Raw genomic sequence first — 20,855 nt, 5'->3', positions numbered from 1 at the left:
TTCTCAGACACGTTTCACTTGATTAACGAACAAAACCTTGAAAAGATCGTGACACTTTTTAATAACATCTATGATTCCGGACACTTTCCTACGTTCTTTGCCATGCCTAAGGTGAACAGGGACAAGGATTACCGTCTCATTAGTTTAATGAGCCATTTCCTAAAACTTTTTCTCTGAACACTTCACACAAGCCTCTATCCGAAATGTGAAGAAGTGAGTGGAGCCAGTCAGTTCGGATTTAAGAGCGGATTTGAAACTAGAGAAGCCATATTCAGTCTTCAGACATTGGTCCAAAATTGACAGGATCAAGGAAAGGATGCCTTTATGTGCTTCATTTACTATGAGAAAACGTTTGAGAACGTTAAACACGACCTTGGAGAAATGGGACTAAATGGAAAAGATATAAGGTTGATCGGTCATCTGTACTGGCACCAGAGAGCGGAGGTTCGAATGAGTAACGCTGGAACAACTGATAATTTTGAAATTAAGTCAGTGAAGAAAGCCAAAGATTAGGCTTAAAAATTAACATCTGAAAAATCAAGGTTATGACCGTTAGCAGGAACCATATTCCTCATACTCGAATACATATTAACGAAGAAAACATCGAACACAATTTAAATACTTGGGATGTATGATCAATAAATAATGGGACCCAGATCAAGAGATAAGATGCAGGATCGAACAGGTTAGAGCAACCTTCTTGAGACTCCGAAAATTCCTCACAGACAAGAACTTGAACTTTGGCCTCAGATATAGAATGGTGAAATGCTATGTCTGGTCCGTTCTCCTGTATGGTGTCCAGGCTTGCACACTGAAGGCACAAACTATTAACAAAATTGAGGCTTTCGAAATGTGGATTCTGCGGCGTATGTTGAGAGTGTCTTGGGTCGATTACGTGAGAAATGAGGATGTCCTAAGAAGAGCCGGCCTGGCAGAACGAGAACTATTCGAAAGCATCAGGAAAAGGAAAACGGGCTATCTCAGACTTATAATCCGAAGAGAGCGATACCACTTTCATTCTCCAGCGCAAGATTGAAGCAGGGAAAAGAGGAATAGGCTATCGTGGCTAAGAAACGCCAACGGACAGGGATAAGTGACTTTCAAACACTACAGATTGCTGCAATTAACAGAACCATCTGGTAAGAAAACGATGAACGCACACGCAGGAATCTGCTTGGCACATGAAGAAGAAAAAGAAGATAAACAAATATATATTATTAATTTGAATCTTAAAAACAGGACTAATATTATAGACAATCGCACAAATTCAAACAAGAAAATTTTACTTTTTTGTTTCTCCGATTTTGGTTTTAAGGAATAGACCTGAGTACTGTATAAAAATATATCTTTAAAAGTGGCACCTGATTGATTTTTTTAATAATTTACAATGTCTGATGTACCTCGACAAAACTTACCCAATAGTATGTGTTTAGTTTTCATTTTATTATTCCTTCGGGTTTTTATGAATTTTCCCGAATAAATCTATAACTTATTTATTGAGCGCGGGTACAGCACCAAGAAGTTATTCTTCTTCTTTTCTTCGCTAAAGAAATCGCTAACTCATGTGTAAAGGAAAGATCTTATATATTAATTCAAAACTTAACAAAAGCGGTACATAAATTTGTATCACATTTTCAAGTAAATCCAAAATAGCAAAAAAAAATTTTTTGATTTGTATTGCCATTTTTGTTAAGTCTATAGCATGTACATTACATCGCAGAAAACATACATTGGAAATACTATATAGATTATGGTTTATTTTTTGAAAATATTTACTGGTGCGTGAATGCACCACTGGTTTTATCAGTGAAACAAAACTTTGTTTTTGCAAGTCTAGACAAGTAAGCGCATGTAGCATGAACATCCAACAATTAGCGTGTTCTTTAATATTAGTTTGTGCCATGTGCAGTGAACGTTATAGTTCGTAAAATATGGCATTTTGGAGGTATTTGACTCAAAAGGAATTAGAGGCGGCTATGGCGGAGATCGTGACGGATGAAGACAATAACAATGAAAATCGTAATTATTATTTGGATTTACGTAGTGTTCCATTCCCTGTAAATTTATGCCAAGAATAACGCGAAAAAATATTTACAGAACATATTGACGCGGTCTATATTGACTGACGAAGAAGATATGAACGATAACATAAATCTACAAGAGTTTGGGGACCCAACTGATATAGTTGGTTACATACACCGAATGATACAGCTGTCCTTCAACAGTTCTGTAATTCATCAACTTCTGCACCTGAATGGGACTCATCAGATGATGAAATCCTGGAATTCAAAAGAAGAAGTATGCTTTCTGCAAACGACAGGCTTGCTTCTACTGTCAAATGGAAGAAAGGTCAGATCGAGTACACTCACACACCGATGAATTTAGGTCATGTGAGGAACTAAAAAATAGGCTTTTTCGATGACGAAGTGATTGATTTGATTTTAAATCTTATATTGCTTTGCGATTTTTAAAAACTGATAAAACAAATACTCATAGAAATCTTACACCTGCCATAAATGAAGCGCGTTATGATATTCAAGGTCACCTCATGATTGTTCATGTTAATAAAGCCCGAAGGAGATGTAGAATCTACCACAGCCATTTTTGTAATAACTGTAATGTGCATTTACATACTTCATGCTTTGTGAAATTTCACCAAAAATGAAACCGGGTGTTACCAGTGGTGCGCTCTTGCACCATAAAATATTATGCGTTTTTTTGTATCAAATCGGGTTTCTACTTTTAGTTGTTTTCTGTCGAATTTGAACTTTCTGTTATATATTTATGGGTAAATTATATGTTACGTCTTATGTGCCGCAAAACATTATTTAATATTTTTCCCAGTGGTTCGTTTAAGCACCATATATATATATATATATATATATATATATATATATATATATATATATATATATATATATATATATATATATATATATATATATATACATATTTCTATTTTTATAAATAATTTCAGAGCAAAAAAGTATTTTTTTTATGCTTGGGATAATATGGGTTAAAGTCTTAGGCTGTACCCGCCAGCGCCCTTAGGGGCATGCTCCACTCGAAATCACGGTGAAGCGCTAAATCGGTCGCTCTTATCGTGTAGTTAAAAAAAAGTGCCGTTGAACGCATTAGGTCTTACGCGTGATGATCAACAAATTTCCTCACCACCCGAGGCACAGAGCACGCAGCACGGACCGCCCCCTCCGGAAGGAAGACCATTAAAGCGAGGTAAGGTCAGTAAAGTTCCGTAATCCTGTCTCGAGTAATTTTTGCGACTTCTTGCTGTGCCAGGTTCGGCCAAAGTCCGTTTTTGCGCGGATAAATCAGTATGCTAAATGACTTTTATTATATAGCGGAAACCTAGACGTGGACTTTTCCCAACAGCTCACAATTTCTTTTTTACCAATTCTAAATGTGCTGGAAATCAAAAAGAAGACCACTCTTTGGTACGCTCAATTCAACACCTAACCAAAACTTTGAATTGAATTGAATTAGAGGCGAAACCACACCAATCCCATTTTGTTCCCTAATTTTCGAGACAAGTAAACCGGAAATGCATTTAAAAGAAACCATATCGTTCATATTTAGTCAACCGAACGTCGCGAATATTCCGAACTACATAAAAGTTATTAGGTGAGCTTATTTTTAATACCAGCCGCTGTCATGGCTTTCATCAAACTTAGATTAATGGAGTTTTGTAAACGCATGATTCTGTCATATCCTAAGATGGATTAACGGTGCCGATCGCTTAACAAAATCCGGGGAGCCATTAAAAAGGCGGATTCCGGACTATTTCGGGGGTGCGGCGAAATTTGTTACGCAAGTTAACCTACGGCCCTGCTTGCGTGCAATGCGTTAGAGAAAATTGCTTTAAAATCGGATGAAATGTTCATCAAAGTTGATACATGTTGTTAATAAATAACTTAGCGATACATAATAGGAAGTAGCTTTGGTTTTAATTATAAATCAAGATAAATTTCATTAGAATGTAAAGTAGAGCGATCAATGAAAAAACGTTACTCCTCGCCATGCGATCATATTAATAATAATAACTACCTCGACCACCAAAATCCATTCGTTAATATAGTCGATCAAAAGTATATTGAATTCAAAGATACTTTATCCCGTCACTCATACGAGGGCTACCTGTTATATATCGGGATTTGTATTAAAAAACTGTAAGCTACCAACAAATATGACTTTTCCCACGCCTTCAAAACATGCTTTTTAAACGCATCAATCGCTTCTTCTGGTGTCAAAAATCGTTGCCCACGCAATTTATTCTTGATGTATGGGAATAAAAAGAAGTCATTAGATGCTAAATCAGGACTATATGGTGGAAGGCTAATCAAATCAACGTTTTTAATGCTCAAAAAGTTCTTTGTTTTCACTGGTCGGTGAGAGCTAGCATTGTCGTGGAGAGTGATTCGTCTTCGGCGGTTGGTTTTTCTAATTTCTTCGAAGACTTTCGGCAAACAAATGGTTGTGTACCATCAGAATTCACTGTTTTGCCTTTCACCAAAGAAACAGTTGCAACGTGGCCAATTTTGTGAGCTTTGTCTCATTTTAAAAGACCTACACAGTCGACTGCTGCTTTCTTTCTGATTCATATGCCTAGATCAATGATTTATCATCTGTCACGATACCATAGACGTGTTTGGAAGTTCCGCAATAGTATTATTTTAGCATTTTTTTCGACCAATTAACACGAGCCTTTTTTTGCGGTGCGGTGTTAAATTGTGTGAAACCAAAAAATTTATCACAAAAAACACAAACAATACTCTTTCGCCAAAACCTGAGTAAACTTAACCTCAAAATGCCTAACTTCCATATAAAAACGTTAGTCACCAGATGGCAGGACTAGAACAGGGTGACAGTGAACTCCATATATCGAACTGAATTGGGTACGGTAATTGAGACAATACGGACATTGTGAGGCAAACTTTATTTAGGTTGAGACTGGTAGTAATGAGTATTGGATTAATTTGTCGTATGACATTAATTCTACTGGCAGATAACTCTGATAAATCGTGAAATCGTTTCTTTGATATATTTGTAACTATTTTTGATGGTGACAACCTTACATACCCACAATATCTACTAATAATTTCCTCCTGGGGTTAATAAATAAGTAAATAAGTAAACCATGTACAGGCATTCAATGTTAAAAGATCTGATTTTGTTTTATAAATAAATAATAACTTATCGAGTTACTATTGAAATCAGATTTGTAAATACGAATATAAATACAAAAAAAAATCTAGTTAATTTGTAGGACTTAACAATATACATTTTTGCGAATTTGGGGATGAAAATATATCGGTAGTACGATATTCTTTACCTATGGATTTTAATTTAATTTTAAAAGGAAATTTAAAATTGTACGACTTTTCAAGAAGTAAAAAATACGTAATGAAATGAAATACGCACATTTTATGAAATAATTAATTTACTGCCAATTTCAGTGATATTTTAAGATCAATAAAATTGACAAACATTTCTCTCATATACCGCCGTCAAAGAAGCAAATCACTGAGATTTGTATCCAATAGTCTGAACATCAATTGCTCAATGATCTAAATTGCTAAAATTACCCATGTGTATTAAATGAACAATCATACATAATTAATGAGGTAATGAATTAAATTATGAAATAAGAAGAAAGAATAATTTGAGATGTGGAAAGATATTTTTACTAGTACAAAATATGAAATAAATATTACAGCAGAGTTTCTATAATTTTTTTTTTAATTTGAATTAAAATAAATCGAAGAGAATGAGGCATAAATCATTGAAATCACTGACAACCCATCGCTAATCTTTTACACGCTAATAGCTAAAAGCTATTGCTCCCTCACTATGCGGACAAAATACATTCGTTTGAAACGTACGTGTCAAACGGTGGTACAAAATATATTATCTCGAACCATTTCAGTGTCCGTATACGGATAGCGCGGATAAATAATTATAAATTCATAATAACACAAATATAGCCAGCGAGACATGCCGTGCACAAAAATAACCACATAATATGTTGGTTAACATTGAATAGATTTATTTTATTATTCAAACAACTGGTTAATATTTGATCGCAAAATTCGTGGTGCGAGAAATACTCCACGTCCCGATACTCTGTCATAATTATATGCAAATGCTTATTTATCTCGTCAAATAAACCAACCCTTGCGATTGTGATTCAAATTTCCCTGTATTAGATATATCAAAGGTGAAGAGAATTTTTAATAATACAATTTTTGATTTGACTCCTTACAATTACTTCCCCACATGGTTGGCGAAAACGTATTTTATTTATGTTATTTGTCGTTACAATATCTGCTTAGACTATTATATAAAATACTTTTGTAAAGCTTCTAGATTGGTTGTCTATTTCCATTTCGTAGCGAAAGCTGCAAATGAGATTTGTTAGTTTCACAATGCTTTTGCGATAGAGATTATCTGACTCTCCAGTTTGATACAAATTGAATTTGCCGCTTTTTATGACTTTCAGGTTGACTATCATCATCGATATTTTAACTTTGGAAGCTGCGGCCTTGAACAAGTCGGATAACGTGACATTAAACCATTTTCTCAGATTTCTAAATCAAGATGCAGGATATCATATTTAGGACCGCTCATGATGAGGCCGGGATGTGGCAGCTTTCTCTTTTTCAGTTCCTGTAGAATTTCTAAAATCTTTTTCCATTCTTCTCAGGACCTCCACGTTGGTATCATGCTCTGTCCATGGTATTCTCAACATCCTACGGTAGACACACATCTCGAAAGCTTCTAGTCTTCGCTCGCAGTATGCGTTCAGAGTTAAAGCTTTTACACCACATAAAAAGACTGGGAAAACATAACATTTGAAAATCCGGGTTCTTAGATCGCGGCTACAGAACAGGTTTTATTTCCAAACAGTAATCCACCGAGCAGTCGATACAAACAATGCCTTTTTTGTGTCGAAACCATTGCTAAAGCCCAACTGGGTATCTTCTTCTTATAAATCATAGGGTGGATGACTTTGAGAAAGACCTTCAGTGTGTTCTACGCATTTTTTTGCATTATATTTCTTAGTAATTGTGACAAACGTTCATTGGAGCTATTCCCTTGCTATTACTCCTGTTTCATAGATCTTATTAAACAGGGTAGTTATCTCGTCCAGATGTTGTTCCTCAAAGAGTTTTAGCACCTTTGCAGGTAGGTCGTTAGGACCAAGAGTCTTTCCGTCATTGACTGATTTATTGCTGCTTTTACTTCATCTTTTAAAATGGTTGGTTCAGTTTCTTTATCAATGTTTGTATTTATTTCTTCTCTTTGGTCATCAGTTCCCGTAAGGTTTTTTTATGCACACTGTATGAGTCGTGTAGTTTCTGCATATTTTCTATTTCAGTTCATTTGTCTTTTATCCACTCCTCTTTGTATTTCTTTATATTTCGTCCTGTCTCTATTTTTATAGTTTCTTTTTTCCTCGATCACCCCTAAAGCCTCCTCAGTTATCCAAACCTTTCGATGTGTTTTTCTTTCAGGCATTAGATCGTCCTTTTAATCTAAATATAAAAAAAATGCAAAATTCAAAAACTATTTTTGATTATTTCTTGAATTCCATGCCTCTAAAATCAGTGAATGTTCTATGAGAGCAATTTGTTGCATTGAAATGCTCTAGAAACGAGAAGGTTGCATGCTGATTTATGTGTTTCTTCTTAATAGACAAGTTTTTCTTTTCTCATACAAAACATTTATGCTTTGAGCGATATAAAATACATTTTGTGTGCTTCTTCTGTTTGGACTTTCAGAATTTTGGTAGCTTGTCTCTTTCTTACAACCTGTGTAGTATGATACGGGTGTATGTCCCTAATTTTGTTTAATTTTATCCTAGTTTAAAAGAACCCATTTTTATGCAGCAAATTAAGTTAGATTGTTTACATTATGGTATCTATTCAGTTTTAGGAGCGTACAGTTTTCATGTACTATTTCTGTCGATGTCCAATATTCCAGTAAGGATATAATAATAAACTCAATAATGTTATTACAAGGAAAATCCATGGTGTTCAGCGTTGGATCAATAAAAGTAACATTTTTTTTTAAATGTTACCTACGTGGTTGTTCTATCTTAATTTATTGAAAATAATTAGTGCTGAGTATTTACTGCATAATTTAAGCTTAAGATATCTGCTTCGTTTAGTGTATTAGTTATTTTTCACCGGAGTTTACCAATGTGCTAAATTGCCATATATACAACTTATCGTAGTGATAGACACGACGTCACCTGTCAATTTATGGCATTATTTGTATAGAACCGGGATCATTTGGTTCTTAATTTAATTTTGCTTCTTTTTTATGTTGACCCGAAAATTGTTGCTTTTTTCAGTCTTTATTGAACATTCAATGAAAGGGCTTTAATCCGCAATCGGAGTAATGTTTCGACCTAACTCGCGTGACGTTAAGTTATTTCCAAGGAAAAAAATGTTAATGTCTACTCATATCAACTCAAGAGAGTCAGCATTATCATCCTTTTTTGTTTGTGTGTATTTTTCGGTTTTGTTGACCTTAGTAGTTATTGATTGTGGGTCTGGGGATATAAAGGGGAGGGCATAAGTCACCTTGTCATGCGTCAGTAATGATTAGATCGTTATTTTCTAGGGAAATGCCACAAAACGTTGAAGTTAGGTTCTTTTTAAAACAGCGTCTGTTTTTGTTGTGACAGTGCATGACAAAATTTCAAGTAATGAAAAGTATGGACCAGAAATTTATGTGATGTCGCCATCTTAATTGTTAGACAGAAATTACCTTTCAATATTATAGAAGGGTTGCCTAAAGGGTGACGTTAAACTAACAAAAAAAAAATGACGCAAAGGTTGTTTCCTAAGTTTGCCTTATAAATAGTTACGTAATATTCAATTGTTAACAGTATGTTAATTCACGCTAATTGTGTATATTTATATTGACATAACTCTTTTAAACAACGCGGTGATGAAATTTGATCACCTTGGCTGTCTCTTTTTAATATTACGGAAGTGGCAAGGTACGGAAACCAGCCTATAATATTTTGTCTCCGCGCGTTGGTCACATTTTTTTTTTAATCAAAGTGTGACTTAAACTTAACTTGTTATCGTAGTTTGGCTTATTGGTTTAAAGTAAGAATTTTGATCTATTTAACCTAGTACACAGAATGTGACGTGTTTTTAGTTCCCTGTACATTGCTGCATTCGGAACTTCGCTCCCTCAACTATAGGAAGTTTAATATTTCTACTACTAACTTATCAAAATCGATTTAATTTGTGATATCTTCAATATTTCAGATGGAATACTATAAACTAAATTTAACAGACGTAAGTCAGACGAACGAGCGAGCGTCCTGGAATAATATAGTATGTAACAAGTGCGGTAATAGTATATTATGCAACAAGTGCGGTAAACGGCATTTGACTCACGAGTTTATTTGACCCGAGCGGAGCGAGTGTTCAATAAACGAGTGAGTTAAAAAGTTTACCGAACGTGTTGCATACTATACTTTTTCTACGACCGAATATATTCACTGACATGACAGGCAGAATCGACAAACTCGTAAATTCCCGGAAATATCCGAAGTGGCTCGGATGCGTGGGAAACAAAACTCACGTGATAAAGTGGCGCTTTCCTCACGCTAGATCGGTATATAATTAGTTATTTTATAAAAGGGAGTGGAAAAACGTATTGTTCAAACCCTTGCGTGCAGTAATAGAGTAATCCTGAGGAAAATTAGTTCCTGTTGATTGTTTGCAGTGTCGTTTTCTATGATACTTGTTTCAATCCAGACAGAATATCACCTTTTTCAGGAAAGAAAGGAGAGCGTACATAAGAATTTCCAAAAATTCATCCCAGTTGGTAAATCACTGACGAATTTCATTTTCAATTTTGCCTGAACTTCAACTACAAGTTACATCTAGAAACTACCTGGCCTATCTAAATGTGGAGCAAAAACCTGATAATTATTTAGTCACAAAAACCAACCTAAAGAACGTGAATATCAGTAAATTTTTTGAATGAATTTATTTCAATAATTTTGCAATTCTGAAGCAGATACGAGTGACTTGATTTTCAAAAACGAAGCAGTAATCTATAAGGATTTATAAATCCTCTTTAATGATGATGACGTTTTACTTGAACGTCATTCCAATTCGACATCGTCATCGTTACTTAAGGACTTGAAGTTTTATAAAGTATATGATAACTTTGACTTTTGTAGTGTATGGTGGTTACTTTTCACACACCTGAATATAACGAAAATATTAATTAATGTTTACATAAAAGTTACGTATTTCACATTGCCGGTTGTATTATTACAAAAAAAAGAGGCCCATCTCTAACCGATTTCGTATTGCGATCAATAACTCAAATTATTATCTAAAAGCAAAGCGGGACATGCCGGATATCGGATATGGCCGGATGCAGCAGTTGTCATTTTTCATTTAGATACGTCCGGACTTTTGTGGGATCCGGCAAAATGTACGATTCAATCTGCGCGGCAAGGATCTACTCACAATGACTTTTTGCGAAGCAGTTATCAGGGTAGAGTTAAAACGAAAAATTAAATTTGAAACGATTATCTCGTAACGGGAACATCGTTTATCTTTTTGTTCCCTGAACGGCCTTCCCCAAAGTAAAATCCAAATTTGAACATAAACGCTCTCGTAAAATACTCAGCTTTCTCAAATGAACTATAATATAAATGTTTCTTTGAGCAAGTTACGCATAAATATTTTTTCGTAACGTGATTTTGGATTGATTTTGAACCAAAAGCGCGCTCTTCTTACAGAATTTCTGAATTTTAATTCAATAGACAGACGTGTTCTCTGATCTTCTTTAAGTAGTGTACACAGCATCAAACAGCGGTTTTTCTAACTGTTTGAAACTGAATTGTTTAGAGTTTATTTAAAAGTTAGCTTAAATTAGTTTTAGGTTTAGGTTAGTTTAGGTTTAAATAAGGCGATGATTTTCCATTTCCTATTTTTTATTTTTTAAATATTTTAAAGTTACTTGTAGCTAGCGGCCATTAAACATATTCTTCGCATTGTAATTGATTTCTTGAAAAGTAACTTATTTCTTTCATAATGGTTGTCCAAACTTCTGAAAGGTGTGTGGAGTAAAGGTTTTTTTTCCATTTCTTCCAAAATGCTCCACACGAATGAAAACATGATTTGCCCAAGAGTAGCTGTGAGAACAATCCTTTGCAAATGAACTATGAAAATCCTCAAAGGAAAAACTGTGCAGTTTCAGACTTTTCAATTTTGCAACCGTGGTCTCGAAGATTTTGTAGCAACACTAATCAAAACTATCCGAAGGATTTGGCATGACAAGATATCGATCGTATTTGAGCACCAAAAAACAGCAATAAATTTTATCTTTATTATGTCATAAAATAAATTTATTTCTTCTAAAATTTACTTAAAATAATAATAAACCGCCTATGGCAGCGATGATATCGGGCGAGGCAATAGGTAACCAAAGTGCTATCTATCACAATTTTGAAAATGTTTTAATAAAATCGAATGACATATAATTGAAAAATATTATTGCTTTAAAAAACGTTTTTGTTACTAAAGTATTGTTCTGGTAAATAAATATCGGAAATTGATTTACCAAAATATTAGTGGTTAGTGAGCGAAGAATTTTAATTAGATACCGGAAATCTTTGCAAAACTTCCTAAAAGCTAACTTCAGTCCAAAAATGATATGCCATTTCAGAAAAATCTGTCTCATTTTAGACACCTATGCTATTTTTCGTTGCCTTGAAAATGTTCATCCATTTCAATTTCAAATATTAGCTTGTTTCGCTATCGAGTGCTTAAAATAAAACAATCCCCTGGTGACGCAATCATGGATACGTACGACGCAAAAGCCTGGCCAAAATCCTATTAGCACGAAATCATTGAAAATTTAAACGGAAAGCCTATATAAGAAAACCGTTCGATTGTAACCCTTCGTGCTTAATAATGTATTATTTCTATTCAGTATGTGCGTGCTTCTTATGCATATGGATTTGCTTTCTTTGGATATAAATCATATGATCATAACACGTTATATTCTATATATACCGAGGTATTCGCTTTGTTATGGCTAAAATTCAAGTTTTTCAGAAATTTTGACTTTTAAAAATTTGTTAATTTGAGTGTTTCAATATCTTATGATAATTTGAATTTGCAGTAGAGTATATATATACTTATACTTTAAAAATAAAAAATATATATCAATGCACTCCTACTTGGGAAAATTTTTTATTTGAACAGAACAAAGCCCCAACAATGACGATCAAAATTTCAATAATTCCATTATTATATTATTATTTCTGCTAAATGCAATTTGGAAAATACGTTCGAAAACTAAGTTAACTAGATTTCTAGACACTGCATAAGATGGAAAGTGTTTTATAATAGGGATATAAAACATTGTTCATTGATACACTTTTATGTAAATTTCGTCTACAAACTTTAAATACCTAAGTATTGGAGAAAGGAAAACTAGGTTACATTTTTCCAAAATTCAAATTATTTTCGAATCCCTAGGATTCAGGTATCATGCATATATTCCATAAAAAAAAAATTATACATTTTTGGAACAACTTTTACGATATGAAAAAGTAAGCCAAAGTAAGCACAATAGATATCCTACATGGCCCAAAATTGGTTATAAATTTTACAACACCAGATAAGTATGCTTTGTTAACAATATATTAAATGCAGCTTTTTCTCAAAAACTTGCGGTTAGGTCGATGTTCTCTGCCGGAACTGCGATATGACAACATTCTCTTTTAAATTTTCATTTAAACTAAGCAAAATATTACAATTTTCATATCAAGACTTCAATATTGCTTCAACGTATCTTCTCGAGCATGAATAAAGTATGGAAGTTGACGGTGGGTACACATTTTAGCACTATACGCGTTACGCACTACAATTGACGATCTTTGAATTCCAGTACGGTACGAAAAAAGGTATTGACCCTGGGCGCACCAATGCATTTTCGTGATAGCATCCTGCATTAGAATCGTATGCAAATTGAGTTAATTTTGACATAAAGACAGGTAACTTATCAAAACTCTTTTAAAATTTCTGTTTTTAGATGTAAGCTTATTCTAAAATGTCGATTCTGAGTGCCGATATTAGTAAGCGGCATGGTGAAATAGGAACGTACAATGAATGCCAATTTTTGCAATACTTTTGATAAGCGACTTTAATTAATCACCAATATGAGGAATGTTTGCTCGTAAAGGTATTTTTTATTGCGCAAAAATGATTCGCGGTGAAAAATTTAAATCGGTAATAACAAAGGGTCATTTAGTAGTACGTTGTGCAACAAGTTTGATAAATGTCATTTTAGTCAAGAGTTGGGTTTGCCACGAACGGAGCCAGTACAATTTAATACAGGGCGTTTGGGAGGATATATAGATTTTAACCACGGAACGCTTGTCAATTCTGGAGTCATACGTCACTCAGTTACTGCAACACGAAGATAAATTTCTTTAGTCACTCGTTTATTAAGCCACTCGTTCAGCATGTTGCATAGCACAATATTCTACTGCATTAGACAAAACGTTTTCCATATTTAGGACGTTCCATTTAAGATTAAAAAAATAGTCCATCTCTCAAGTTGGAGTAGTAAACTCAAGAGAAAATGAGGCCGACAAGGCTATTATCTCTTCTCTTCTGTTCCATTTAAATTATAAGCTAAAGATCATCTATAAACAATTATAATTTATGCATTTAATTTGTATGTTTGTATGTGTAATAATACATACATATAATTACAATAATAATAATAATAATAATAATAATAATAATAATAATAATAACAATAATAATAATAATGATAATAATAATAATACAATAATAAGCACAGCAGTAAGCAATTAATAAACAAAAAGAAATCCTCCCAGATTTTAGTAAAATATTACGAGCGGGCTTGAAACATTATAACCGAAAGCAACAACAGAAGAAAAATTAAAGAAAATCAAAATCTTGAGTTTTTAATTAACTTTAAAACAGTCAAGGAAACCTTTATTAACTGACGAAGCACACTTGCGCCTAGTAGTTTTACTCCATGCCAGAGAATTTTCTATTGTTAACCTTGTTACATGTTTTTTCTCTTTCCTACATTAATATATATTGCGAAAATTTCATTAAAAACGAAATAATTTATAAACCCGTCGTTGTGTAGCTTTAATTTCATTTAAAAGCTTCGAATTTCAGGAAAATGCCGGTGAAAAATTGCTATCGATCTTTACGGCTGCCTAACTTTGTAGCGCAACAAAAAATAATTAATTTATCAAAGCGCGTTTAAAATATCCAAATTAATTGACTTTTAGTTAAACGCCGAGCAGGAGGTATATTAAATAATGGAACGGGCTTCGATGTACTCCCGTAATTTATTTATTGTTCAGTCTATAAAAAGTTTATATGGTATTCAACAAAAGCGTTACCCGTTATTGTTTAAAATTCGGAAGTTAATTGCGCTTTTGCCGTTCGGGCAGAACTCGGCTTTTTTATTTGCAATTCTGCGTTGAATAGAATTTGTGACGAAAAAATGACCTTTACGTACGATTGAACGATGTTCGTTATCGGATAAAATGTTACCGGAAGTTATTTTTATTGGTTACCAACGTGATAAGTTATTAATTCAATGTTATAGAATGAAACCAGGACTGGAATTATTGACAATTTTCTGGGCTTGTTTGGTTAATTTTTAATAACATACTAAATTGTCTATTACGAATATATGTAATTTTCTTTTTGTTTAGATGTCTTGTTAGAAAACTAATAAATTTAGTAAAGGCAAAAGCAATATCCGTCCAACAAAAACTTTATACATACTGGGTATAAGAATCGTCTTGTGTAACATAACTAAAATTTCGGAGAAAAATGTTTGATTTTTCAATGGCAAACATCCATGCACAAAGAAAAAAAAACGAATGTGGTGAAAATTGTTCTCTCTCTAGCAGGTTTATATCGCAAAACACTTTATCATATTTATGTGTATTATTCTCACTTTTCTTTTGAGCTTTGAATGCTGCTATAGAAAGTTTTATTATTGATCTTTGGTAGCTTACAATAGTTGAGTATGATCATGAAGGTATTTTGGGATGTCATATACAGTCATATAAAGTTTTGGCGAAAAATTTCGAAAACAAATTATATAGCTTTGCCTCCAAGAAAGACTGATTCAATTCCGATCATTATTTACGATCGGCGGGATACGAGAAAATGTTAAGCAAAGAAGCCGTTAAATAGGGGCCTCAGATAGAGTACTTACTAAATAGAATAAAAAAAATATATTACAATTTACCTCATTAATAGTTTATACAGGTCTGGTACATCTCAAGTTTCTTTATTTGCAGACAGCTCTGAAAAAATTATTGCGTTTATTCCATTTGCGGATATAATTACAACTTGTATGTTTATATTTGTGATAGGTATAATAAAAGTAAAAAAATTTCATTACATGATTTTAAACGTAAGCGAAAAACTCGAGATAAGGTACTCCTTGCTTATTTATTATTAATTGTTCTCCTTTTCTATTTTTTTGAGTATGTAAATTAGCAGTTAATTTTGTCTTATGTTTCCGTAGCAAATTATTATAATATATAGAGTATTCTATCAAAATATTATCAGTTTTTGGTTTCATATTATTGTTAACAACTATACACATTATCTAAACTGAAAATGAATATTTGTATTTATAAAGGGTGATTCAATAAGGTTTTCCACATTAAAATAATAAAAAACTCGGAAGAATATAAAAATATACAAACATTTTTATTTGCCATTTTAGATTAGTGTAATGACCCCCACGACATAATTCGTTTATTGAAATTTCCTATCACTTTTTGACACAATTCAGGTTCTATGCCGGCTATTTCGCCTCTAATCTCCTGTTTCAGCTCTGGAATAGTGTTTGGTTTATTTCTATACACTCTGCTGTTTAGATACCCTCAAAAAAAAATCTGGGGGAGTAAGATCACATGATCGCGGCGGCCAATTTATATCGCCGTTACGTGAGATAATCCGACCAGGAAACGCCCCGCAGCAATTGCATCGTTTCTCTGGATGTGTGACAAGTGGCTCCATCCTCCACAAATCTTCAATGTCCATATCTTCCAACTGCTCCCTGAAAAAATCAGATATCATGATTCGATAGCGAACACCATTAACCGTAACAGCGTTCCCCGCATTATCCTCGAAAAAAAAAGGGCCAATTATTCCTCCGCACCAAAATGCGCCCCAAACAGTCAGTTTTTGAGGATGCATTGCTTTTTGAACAATCTCTCTTGGATTTTCTAATCCCCAAATACCAGCATTGTGTTTGTTTACAAAGCCACCGACGTGAAAATGTGCCTAATCGCTAAAGATGATTTTCGTTGAAAAATGAACCCCTTGTTCTCGTATCCGTTCTGCAAACACGCGGCGCTGTTGATGATCTCGAGGTTTCAACTCCTGAGTTATTTGGACTTTATATGGGTGTAGATGCAAGTCTTTTGTTAAAATTCGCTGTGTGGTTGAATACGTAATGCCCACTTGCTGCGATCGATGAAGAATCGATGTTTTTGGGTCTTTCGCGAACAATGGCAATATTTTGATCTGACCGACCAGCACGAGCACGTTGAGGGACATTGAGGTCAGTTACAGATCCAGTTTGCTCAAATTTTTGAACAGCATTCCAAATTGTCCTCTCAGAAGGTCGATTTTTCGGGTCGAAAAATTCAGGTAGAGCCCGAAATGCATTTTTTCTTGATCGACAATTTTCATAATAGGCTTGCACAATTTTTGCACATTGTTCAGTCGTATATTGCTCCAAGACTAATTATTAATAATTATTAATAATAAACAGTGGTGTTTCAAAAATATTTCAGATTGTAATGTGGAAACTCTTATTGAATCACCCGTTACTTTTGAAAATATTATTATTATTATATTATTAATATTACTAAATTTATTGTAAGTGCATTAATGATAGTAGTTTCAATTTATAAAACGTAAACTAATTGTAATGAATGGAATTTGAATAAAAATCAAACGCAATCCCGGTTACTTAATTTAAGCGTTAGGGAAGGAAAGCGACACGTCGTACAATTTTGTAACCGGATACGTGCAACGAATGCTGAAACCAAATGTACTCTGATTGGGTAAGAAAATCAACTACCACATTCCAGTCCGCTACGTGCTTTGCAAATTTTTTGCATAACGTTCGGCTGTTATATTTTATTAATTAATGTCCCTTACGTTGGCTGTATCGTCCTTATAAATTACGTCTATTGAAGTTAACGCCTACAAAAACCTTTAACAATCAATTTACGAGGTCCGTCTCGTGGCAACTCCCGAGTTTAGCCCCGACCGACGCCCGCCGCCGTAACAAATTTGTTTTGTACTCGAGGCGCGGTCGGCAAAAACCGAATTTTGTCCCTTAATGGCCAAACAAACAAGGGTCTAATCATCGAACATGATAAAGCACTTCGTAAACCAAGATCCCGCCCCATTTGCATGCCTCAGTTTAGAAGGCAATTTTGCATAAATCATCCTATTTTGGCATCGAACGTGGTTTGCATCCTTAAACGCGGATTTCGCTTCAATTTCAGGCACAATTCCCTCCTAGCGTCGCGCCGTTGACTTTTAAACTCTTTTACTGTGGAATTCTTATTACTGTATTACGCGGTTTCTCTGGAATTACATTACTCGACGATTGCCTTGGAGCGGGAACGTTTTTTCCATCTATCTAGGTAGTATCTAAACCGACGACTCCAGTAAAGTCACGTGGATGAAAAGGAGAACGCTCGAGATGCCGTGGATAGTTAATTTTACTGAATACCGAATATTCACAACAAGAAGGTTCACAGAAGAAGGTATTTTCTCGAATAAATTTTGCTTTAAGCATATGCAATCACATGAGAAGTGATATTTAAACTAAGTAATGTAACAAGAAAGCAAAAATAAATGTTAGCACATTGGTCACATATATTGCGATATAATGTGCCTCGTAGTTGGTTGAAAAACTAACCAGTTTTTAGTTTTGGGGAGTTATTCCAACCCCGAGGCTGCATGCCAAATGAAATTGAATTAGTACTCAACATGCAATCTTCATTCTTTCTTCTTCTTTCTTCACAAAATTCAGTTTATTCAATACATTTTTAAAAACCAAACGAAAACGTGTTCACCAAAAGTAAGTCTTTAGCTTAACTCAGCTAGTTTTGAAATATTCTTTAACTTCCTTTGCTTATTTATTATCTTTTAACTGACACGACTTTTTAATATCAAGTGGAGGGTAGTATGAGGTAGTGTAGATCCAACTACCTGAAGCGTTGTGTAGAAAATAAAAGGCAATGGAAGAATCTCTTATTAGTTCTAGTGTTGCTATTAACCTCACTAAATAAAACTATCAAATGACGTGGTTAGTATAGCGAAACCTGGTTAACCTTAGATAGTCGGCAACCTAAATAATCAGAAGTATCCCTAATGAAAACTAAATGGTTCCTGTCAAAGGGGTATGAACAACTATCTCCAAAAACAAAATAGTAATGGCATAATGGTTCATGAATATATCTAGAATAATTTTAAATTAGTGAACACATGAAGGAGGAAAATGGAGTATATAATTTTGGGTACTCCTTCAATTATATTGATATGGACCCGTGGAAAGCGAGAATGGGTGAATCAATCTGATGGATAGCGACTCGGCTATCGATTACACAAAGAGTGCGCATAAAAATTCCCCCCTCACACATACGTGTTTCTTCCTAGGACATTCCTCTTTGTTAAATAAATTAGTTATCCTTGATCTTTACCAAGGTTTTCATTCAACAATTACGCAATCAATCATCATACTGCCGGTGAACCGCGAACAAAAGTTTATTCCATCGTACGTTTTATATACACCAAGTGATTTATTGTGATTTTGATTAAAATTAATTACGTTCTTACAGTGAGTTGGCGACTAAATAAATAAAAACTGTCTTCATTCATATGTGAGATGCAGTGGTGTGGATTGCTGCCATGACCATTACAACGAGGAGACGAGCTTTGGGGTTACAAAAACTTAAAACTGCTATTGGAACGACACCGATGTTGTTGAAGTAGACGACTCTGCGCTAGATCGCGGAAATCTATTACATAATAATTTGTGGGTGTCTAAATAATCGACACAACCTTGAACGAACACTTGTCTTAGAACAGGTACATTATTTCGTATATGTGCTGAGTAATGGTTTGAACAGACGTGGTTAGCGAAATACATTCGGCGATGTTTATTGCATAAACAAAATAAACGACAGCAATAAAAATATATATGGTAGCGATATACCAACAATTCATGTTAGTAAACAAAATAATAGGAAGCTTTGCGAAATCAACTGAACCTTATTAACACTGAACTACCGTCGCCTTTTTTTAGAAATAGGAAATATACAAATCAAACAAAAGAGGCAAATTATGAAAAATATTTTAATTTTGTCGCATTTTAACTCAGTTATGTTTTCTGAAATATTATGAATCAAAGTCTAAAAAAGTAGAATAATGAGTTGAATAGTCAATTACGATCAAATTCTGATTAAAATCTGTGGGTTTCAGTGAGTCAGTTTTTTTTTTCAAAAATTTTTAGTTTTAATTTAGTTCATGAATGTTGTTAATGATATTGAAAACATTAAACAAGTTAAAAATAGCTTCCAACTATAATTCACGAACAGTGTAATTTTTTGGATTTAGTGGTTTTTGAAACTCGCTATTCAACATGTCATAACACTTATATTTTGCTTTGACCCTGAATGTGGACGTAAAATTGTTTAAATATCCTCCTTGTCCGATTCTCAAACGAAATCTTCGAATAAACATGCCTGTCCTAAAAGCGTGCCAGTTGCGAAACAATACGTATCGATACACTTCCTTGACATGGTGAAATTTTTTAAATATTGGTTAAGATTTTAAACAAAACGAATGTTTTTATGGTAATTACGTTTCGCAAAATCGCCTTTTTTCGAACCTTTGTTTGTTATTACGCAATTGTTTAAGTACTTTGTAAATTGCTTCGTATTAAAGAAATTACGCGTTGTCTTTATTACGTGCGCTCGCTTTTGATGAATTGAAACAATTCTTTAGTTTTATTTATTTTAAATTTGTGAACACTTTATTTATTTCTACATTTTGTTGTTTTCCAGGTAACGAATACACAAGAGGACAATTAATAATATTCTCGAATCTTATTTTAACCGGACGAGCAATTCATAATTTACATCGCGTTTACTCACAAGGCGCATAAACATCATCTTGACAAAGGTAAGAAAAAACAATACACAATACAAATTCTTAAATATGATAGTTTAATACTCAATATCAGTCTCCATCACAATATAATAGGTTAACAGCCCATGACACAAAAATTTCAACAATAAAATAAAAATTATAGGTATAGTGTCTTAATTATTAATTAGAGTTCTAATTAAATAACCAAAATTATATTTCATATTAAACGTATATCGCCAGATCTGCAGATTTTGTTTTTTTTTAAACAATGGATCGCAACGTGGGCACGCTAAAGCTCCCTTTGCACTGCTTCATGCTTAATGTACATTCGTAGTGAATCATCTAGAGTGAAACCATCCAACAGTCACCATTGTTTAGGTTTATTTATAGAGTTCTATGGTTTTACACTGTTCACTGGCTTATTTTGTGCCTTGTGTTACCATAATGTCAACTTAAATTTCAACTGATACAAAGAAGTTGGTTTATAATTTTTGGATGTAATCAAAATGAAAGCCAATATATACTTATTATTTTCTATAATTTGGTTCCCCAATTTCATCTCATTCACAACCGTGGTACTGACTTAGCTAACGA

General features: G+C 33.8%; 1 long non-coding RNA gene across 1 annotated transcript in view; it reads left to right on the top strand.

Moving 5' to 3' along the window:
* Positions 1-20,297, top strand: part of LOC132701360 (uncharacterized) — a 32,035-nt gene extending 11,738 nt beyond the window's left edge. Inside the window, exons 2-3 of the long non-coding RNA XR_009618775.1 lie at positions 18,950-19,199; positions 20,177-20,297. This is a non-coding gene — a long non-coding RNA (uncharacterized LOC132701360). The remainder of the gene's footprint in view (positions 1-18,949; positions 19,200-20,176) is intronic.
* Positions 20,298-20,855: the final 558 nt, after the last annotated feature.

This window comes from Cylas formicarius, unplaced genomic scaffold (genome assembly GCF_029955315.1).
Source record: "Cylas formicarius isolate icCylForm1 unplaced genomic scaffold, icCylForm1.1 PGA_scaffold_4__25_contigs__length_36172078, whole genome shotgun sequence".
Lineage (NCBI taxonomy): Eukaryota > Metazoa > Arthropoda > Insecta > Coleoptera > Brentidae > Cylas > Cylas formicarius.
Note: the sequence above shows the minus strand (reverse complement) of the source record. Positions and strands in the feature narration are given on the sequence as shown.